Below are 7883 nucleotides of genomic sequence, written 5' to 3' on the forward strand. Positions count from 1 at the left end.
TTATTCAAACCAAGTATGGTCCAGGAAAGAAGAGCCTCATATGGTGCTTCGAGGTGGAGTAGGAAAATCCACAGTACAGCAACAGGTGACTATTCATGGTCCAGTGAGACTGCAGAGGGATGAGGGCATTGGGAAGAGTGTGTGGGAAGAGCCCTGACGTGCGGTTGGTCTCTGCCAGGTGTGAACGTGGAGATCTGCAGGACACAGTGCTGGGAATGTGTTAGTGTTTCTGCACCCGAGAGCAAGGACTGCCTGAGTGTTGTAAGATCGCGCACCAGGCTAGTCACCTTAAACAGCGATGATTTAAATTCCACTTAGTTCCTCATCGGCTAAAGGCTCAGTTAGAATTCTAAGAGACCATTGTGTGTGGGTCGGGGTGGTGGTTGTTAGACCAAATGTTTCTTGATAACATTATGCGTACAAGAGCATGGAGAAACCTTTTCTTTTTGAAGACTCCCCAACTGTGTGCTTTCAATTCATCGAACCAGGAGAAATCCTTTCAAAAGAAGAACGTAATTAGAAATTGGATATTGTTATGATTAGAAACATCCTTTTATGAAGAAGTTGAATTCTTTGAAATAATATTCACTCCCCTTGGGGAAACCATCTCAATAAATGAAAATATTTTTACACCAAATAACATATTGCTTTAAATTCATTTAAATTGATCTAATCATATGTCTTGATTCCTGTGGCAAATTTCTATGTGGAAAGAATTTTAATTAAAGTAAAAGATATGTACATATAGCTAAGAAAAATCAAAAAGTACAAAGAACTTATAATGGAAAAATTAAATCCTCTCCCAGCCCTTTCTATTCCCCACTAGAGATAACCATTTTAATCTTTCTTTTTTTTTTTTTTTTTGAATTTGTACATTTTATTCAAAGGTATGAAGTTAATCAGATAAGGTCTGAGATGAAGCTGTGTGCGGTAATGTAGGACTCATCCCAGCACTTCTAAACTGAGGCAGAAAGATCACCATGAGTTCAAGGCCAGCATGAACTAAATAAAGAGAGTGATCCTGTCTCAAGAACAAAACAAAAACATCCAACCAAACAAAGAAAATGAAGAAAAAGGGACAAGAGAGTTTTGTGATGCATGTCAACACCACACTGGGCACACAGCTCTCTGCAATTACATCACTCCACAGTGTCTGCTTCCTAAAGCTTGTTTTTAATACATGAACCGCAATCAAATGAACACTGGTTAAAGATAGTGAATCAGAGACTTGGGGAAGAAGGTGTCCCAGTGACAGGTCTCATAAGAGGAGAATCATTTTCTGTTCTTCCCACTGCCGTGTGGATGATGTCTTCATGGGCCCCAGCCTCCTTCTCCAGTGGATACTCAGAACCTATCACAGGTTTCACCCAACCTTTTTTCCATTCCTTCTTGAAGGTGCCTGTGAATTGCTGAAATTCTTCCTTGGTGGATGAAACGAGAGAGACTCCAATTATACTTGTCTCTTTTAACATGGTGTCCCTTGGGTTTATCTTAATGGGACCTCTCCAACCAACAACAGTGGCCAGTCCTCCATAGGACAGAAACTTCAGGTCATTGCTAAGGTTCTCATCCGCCAGCATCTCAGTAATCACATCAACCCCCTTGTCCTTGTCACCAACAGACGTCTTGATTTTATCAGTACAGTTGGCTCTTAGTGATTAAACACTCAGTGGGCTCTTTTAAAAAAAAAGCTTCGTGAGGAAGTGTCTCCCCTTCCTTAGAACCAACCAGCTGTGCCCAAAACCTTTAAGCCATGAGCTCTGTCAATCTGGCGTGTAGCTAAGAATCCAACTCCTCCGCTGGCCCCGTGAACCAGAACGCCTTCCACAGCTTGCACACGGCACTGTCGAACAGAGCTTGGCAGGCTATGTAGTAAGGGATCCCCAGGGCAGCCTCCTGCCTCAAGTCCAGCGTCTTGGCCAGTGGGTAGATAGTGTGATCTACTGCAGGAGCAAATTCTGTGTAGCCACCAGAGACTCTGCTGGAGCAGAAGATCCCATAGGCAAAAAATTATTTTTGCAGTATAGAGTATAGGAATCTATTAAAATAAGTACTTAAATTCATTACCCATTGCCTCTTAGCTTCTAGGGTTTCTTACAAGGAGCCTGATGAAAGTGTAAGACTGCCGTTTGTTTTAGTTTTTTTTAAGATTTATTTATTTATTATATGTAAGTACATTGTAGCTGTCTTCAGACACTCCAGAAGAGGGAGTCAGATCTCATTACAGGTGGTTGTGAGCCACCATGTGGTTGCTGGGATTTAAATTCAGGACCTTCGGAAGAGCAGTCAGTGCTCTTAACCACTGAGCCATCTCACCAGCCCCAGAACGGCGGTTTGTAAATGCGCTAGTTTTCCTCTCACTGAACATTGTAGACATTTGCTTGTGCTGTCTGCCATTCTGCCATTTTTAGTGATTGTCCGGAAGCGAGAATGCCCTGTGTGATCTACTTGTTGTTGAGTAGGCCCTTGATATTTGAGATGCTGTGCCTCCCCTTGGCTCCAGGGAATCACCACTTGTTTTTGCTGCTATGCCATGGTTCTGCTAATTTCTTTGTCTCCACTCTCATTTTTAGAACTCATATAAACCACATCATGCTGGCCTGAACTCACTCCCCACCTCTTCTCTCTTTGCCTTGCACTTCTTGTCTCATACAAACCACATCATGCTCGCCTGAACTCATTCCCCACCTCTTCTCTCTTTGCCTTGCACTTCTTGTCTCAAGATGTCTTTTCCCTTCTCCTTCAGTATTTTTATTCTTCAGCTATTCCTCAAATACTCTTAGTGTGTTCATCTCAACACTTCCGTCTCAGAATCTCAAATGTTCCGCTAGTATGTGTAAAGGTAAAATCACTTTCACTTCCTGGATGGAGCGTCGTCTTCAGTCAGAGAATCTATAGCAGATTTGTTTTCTGACCTTTCTGTTCCTTAAATCACTTCTGCTTTCTCCTGATCAGATTCACTGTTGGTTTTCTTCACGTGTCTGATGGTTCATGGTTGGCCTATGTAGGATCAAAGCTGTCTGGAGGCTGGCTATGTCTTTCCTATAGGAAGTCTTCGGGTAGAATGTATGCGTGTTACGTTCCTAGTCTCGGCTAGTAATTCTCTACTCCTTAGTGTTCATTCAGAACATTTTTCTGGCTTCTTCATCACCTAGGGAGCTGAGAGGGTTACCTTTATTTGTCACCCTGACACAACCTAGGACAGCATGGGATGAGAAGAAGGGGCGGTCTACTCTGCGTTGGCTTGTGGATGTGTCTGTGGGGAGACTTTCTTAATTAAATTAATTGATGTGAGTCGGGTGGTGGTGGCAGCACTCAGGAGACAGAGGCAGGCAGATCTCTGTGTTAGAGGCCAGATTGGTCTACAGAGTGAGTTTCAGGGCAGCCAGGGCTGCACAGAGAAACACTGCCTAAACAAACAAACAACAAACCAACAAACAACAAACAAGCAAACAGATTCGTGAACACCCAGCTCACATTGGGAATCACCATTCCTTAGGCATGGGGTCCTGCCCTGTGTAAGACTGGAGGACTCTTATCTGAGAACGAGCAAGGAAGCAGGTGATGGAGCACTCTTCTCTCTCTGCTCTGAACTGTGTGTGTGTGTGTGAGATGTGAACAGCCGGCTGGAATCCCCCTGCAGTTTTCCTGTATGGATAGACTATAACCCCAAATGGTGTGCTACACAGCCCTTTTCTCCCCTGATCTCATGAGGGTGTTTTATAACAGCCTTGGTAACAAAACTAGGACAGAAGCCCTGTAGTGTCTCTTCACTAGACTGCACATGTAAATATTTCTGCATTTTATTGCATGGACCCTGGGGACTAGAGTGGAAGCACGTATGTAAGGTTCACAGTTGTCTACCGACATAATTAAAAGTGTTCTCCTATGGGCATATTAGGTACAGAGCCGCTGAGGAAAAGTCTCTAGGTTCTTTTCATTTTCATCTCATTTGCTTGAGAGTCTATCGGTTAAGATCGTCTTTGACCTCACACAACAAAACCCCAATAGTATGAGCTTAAACAAGCGAAGGCCTATTATTCTCCCACTGAAAAGAAGCTTGGAGGCCAGTGACTGAGAGCATTCATTCGTCCTCTCAGTGACGTCATCAAGAAACCGGCTCTCTGCCTCCCTGCTCTCCCTTCTCTGCTCTCCCGTCAACTTGGTGTTGGCTTTTATCCTGCTTGTCACCTTGGGTAAATCCCACCCACGCTACACTTACATCAGAGAAGCCTACAGTGTCAATCATATCTGCTGTCATTTTATTTTTTTTAAGAAAACTAAAGATTTCTGATGTATGTCCTCATTTTTCACTGGAAAAAAAAATTGTGTCATGTGATATTCCTATTTACTCTCTGTCTACGCAATAGAATACTTCAACCAAAAGCAACTGAGGAAGAGGAGGGATTTATTTCAGCTCACAGAGTCATAGTCCATCACTGGGGAAGTTAAGGCAAGAACTCCAGCAGGAGCTCTTGAAAATCTCTGACATGATCTCAGCTAGCTTTCTTATTTTTAAAAACTAATTAATTCATTTATTTACTTTATATCCTGACACAGCCCCATTCCTTCCTCTCCTCCCAGACACACCCTCCCACCACCTCTCCCATCTCTCCCTCCCCTTCTCTTCAGAGCTGCACCCCCCCCCCCAACCCCGTCCCCAGCCTCCAGGTACCAACACATCGGTTCCAAAGGCAGGTAACAGAGTCTGAGTCACAGAGAGCTCACTCCAATTGTTGGAGGACACACATGAAGACTAAGCTGCCCATCTGCTACATATGTGTAGAGGGCCCAGGTCTACTCCATGAATGCTCTTTGGTTGGTGTTCAGTCTCTGTGAGCCCCCAGGGGTCCAGTTTAGTTGACACTAGAGGTCTTCTTGTGATGTTCTTGCCCACTCTCGCTCTCTCAAACCTTCCCCTGACTCTTCCCCAAGATTCCCTGAGCTCTGCCTAATGTTAGGCTATTGGATCTCCGCACCTGTGTCTATCAGCTGTGGATGAAGCCTCTCAAATGACAATTATGCTAGGCTTCTGTCTGCAAGCATAGCAGCGGCTGGCTTTCTCCCACGAGATGAAGTTGAACCAGTCATTGGTTGGCCATTTCCTCAATCTCTGCTCCATCTTTATCCCTTCACACCTTGTAGGCAGGGCGGCACATTTTGGCTCAAAGGTTTTGTGGGTAGGTTGGTGTCCCCCTCCTTCTACTGGAAGAACTACGTGGCTATAGGAGTTGGCCACTTCAAGCTCTGTATCCACTTTGAAAATCAATCTGGTAATTCCTCAGAAAATTGGGAATAGTTCTACCTTAAGACCCAGCTATACCACTCTTGGCATGTGCCCAAAAGATGCTGTACAGTACACTTGCTCGACTATATTTCTAGCAGCTTTATCTATAATAGCCAGAAATTGGAAACAACCTAGATGTCCCTCAAACAAAGAATGGATAAAGAAAATGTGGTACATCTACACAATGGAATATTACTCAGCTATTAAAAACACGGACATTATAAAATTTGCAGGCAAGAGGGTGGAACTAAAAAATAACATCCTGAGTGAGGCATCCCAGATCCAGAAAGACATGTATGGTCCAAACTCTGTTGAGGTTTGGTCTGTTGTGTATTGTAATGCTAAATCCTGGCCCTGATTGTCTCAGGAATGAGAGAATCCTCAAATGATGCTATGTGTTCCTAATTTAATTCTATTGGCTGAATAAAGATGTCAACAGCCTAGAGCCAGGCAGAAAAGAGGCAGGTCAGGTTTCTGGTTCCCAAGCAGGGGTCTGAGGAGAACCATGAGAAGAGAAGAGGAAGGTGGAGAGAAGATACCAGGGGGTAGGTGAGTCATGAAAACATGGCCATGAGGGAGTGAAGAATAGCCCAGATTGGAACATGGCAAGTTATAACTCAGGGTTCTTGATAAGGAAGTAGATACTAATAGATTAGACAATAGATATCTACCCAAATCTCGTACTTTAAAAGCTTATTATAAGTATAAAAGTGTTGTGTCTTTTATCTGAGAACTGAATGATCAAACCCTAGATTGAGATTAAATATTTACTACAACAGTACTCATTTATAATTGAATGTTAGCTATAAAGTACAGGATACCCATGCTACAATTCACAAACCAAAACAAGTTAAACAACAAGAAGGGCCCAAGGGATGATGCTTGAATCTCTCAGAAGCAGAAATAAAATAGACATCAGAAGTGAATGGAGAACTGGGTGGGAGAGAGGGTAGGGAAGAGAACGGGTGGGTGTGTGAGAGGGTTGGGAGAGAGGAGGAAAGTCAGTGGGAGGGCTTCTCTGGACAAGCCTGAGACCTGGGCTGGGGGAGGCTCCTGTGAGAACATGGAGGTGGCCCTATGAGACCTGGGATGGGGAGGCTCCTGTGAGAACATGGAGGTAGCCCTATGAGACCTGGGCTGGGGGAGGTTCCTGTGAGAACATGGAGGTGGCCCTATGAGACCTGGGATGGGGAGGCTCCTGTGAGAACATGGAGGTGGCCCTATGAGACCTGGGATGGGGAGGCTCCTGTGAGAACATGGAGGTGGCCCTATGAGACCTGGATTGGTGGAGGCTCCTGTGAGAATATGAAGGTGACCTTAGTTGAGACTCGGATAATGTTTTTATATAGCACAGCTCACATGAATAAGGATGATACTGCCCACAGTGGTCTGAGCCCTCCCACACCAAGCATCAATCAAAACAATCTCTGGGCCAGGCTGTGGTGGTGGTGCACGTCTTTAATCCCAGCACTTGGGAGGCAGAGGCAGGTGGATTTCTGAGTTTGAGACCAGCCTGGTCTACAGAGTGAGTTCCAGGACAGCCAGGGCTACACAGAGAAACCCTGTCTTGAAAATCCAAAAACAAAACAAAACAATCTCTCACAGATGTGGCCACAGACTAATCTGAAGGAGGCAGTGTTTCAGCTGTGACTTTAAATTGTGTCACATTGATAACAAACACCTAATTAAGATGTATGACTGTACTTATGGGGTCTGGCAAACTGAAGACCCTGTCATTTGAGTAGGTAGCTGATAGCAGCATCTGCTATCAGGAGGAAAATACAAACTTTTGAAAGTATAATTTTTAAAATTAGCTGTATATTTGAATGTAGAGTAAAATACATAGGTAGTCACTAATAAAATCCCAATGATGTCATGTAAGTATTACATGATACAATAGATATTTTCACATTTCCAAATCATGTTTCAATAGATGTGTCTGATGAAAACATCTGGTGTACAATGAATGTTATGCTAAAAACCACCTGGCTAATGAGCACGTTTCAGAGCATCAGTTATGGACCATAGACTTCTAAACCTTTGCACACTCCAAAAGCTGTTCTGCAGAAGTTGTCCCAGTTTTTCTTGGAGGCTGCTCCCCTTTCTTCTTGACACTTATTTTAGCCAAAGTCATTACCACTTCCGGTAAAGGGGGGGCCCAAGGACATCGACATTTTAAAAAATAAAACCTGGTGCTTCATTTCTGTTGGTGTCGGTTTGATTTGGTTGTCTAGTGTGAGAAGTATTTTTTGGATAATAATCTCCAAATGTCTGTCTCAGCAATGACTTTACATTCTTGAGATATTAACCAGAGCTGGCACCTTACCCACCTAACCGCTAATTAAAAAATATTAACTACATGTGGGCTGGGGAGATAGTTCAGTGGGTAAAGTCCTTGCCTTGAGTGACAAAAACCTCCCAGAGACTGTTTGCCACAGAGGACTGGATTTTGCTGCAAGTGATGAAAACCCCAAATTTCAGTGGCTTAAACAAAAGATAAAGTCACTTCTCTATGAACTCAGTGCACAGTAGTCCAGACATCTGGGCTAATTAAGCGGCCTCGGCGTGTGGTCAGGGTCTCCAGCTTCTGTCCTCT

The 7883-nt window shown here is 43.9% G+C and overlaps 1 pseudogene; it reads right to left on the bottom strand.

The window, feature by feature from the left end:
- Positions 1–1220: 1220 nt before the first annotated feature.
- On the bottom strand, positions 1221–2007 carry LOC116084233 (annotated as a pseudogene).
- Between the last annotated feature and the right edge of the window lie 5876 nt (positions 2008–7883).

This window comes from Mastomys coucha, unplaced genomic scaffold (assembly GCF_008632895.1).
Source record: "Mastomys coucha isolate ucsf_1 unplaced genomic scaffold, UCSF_Mcou_1 pScaffold9, whole genome shotgun sequence".
Taxonomy (NCBI): domain Eukaryota; kingdom Metazoa; phylum Chordata; class Mammalia; order Rodentia; family Muridae; genus Mastomys; species Mastomys coucha.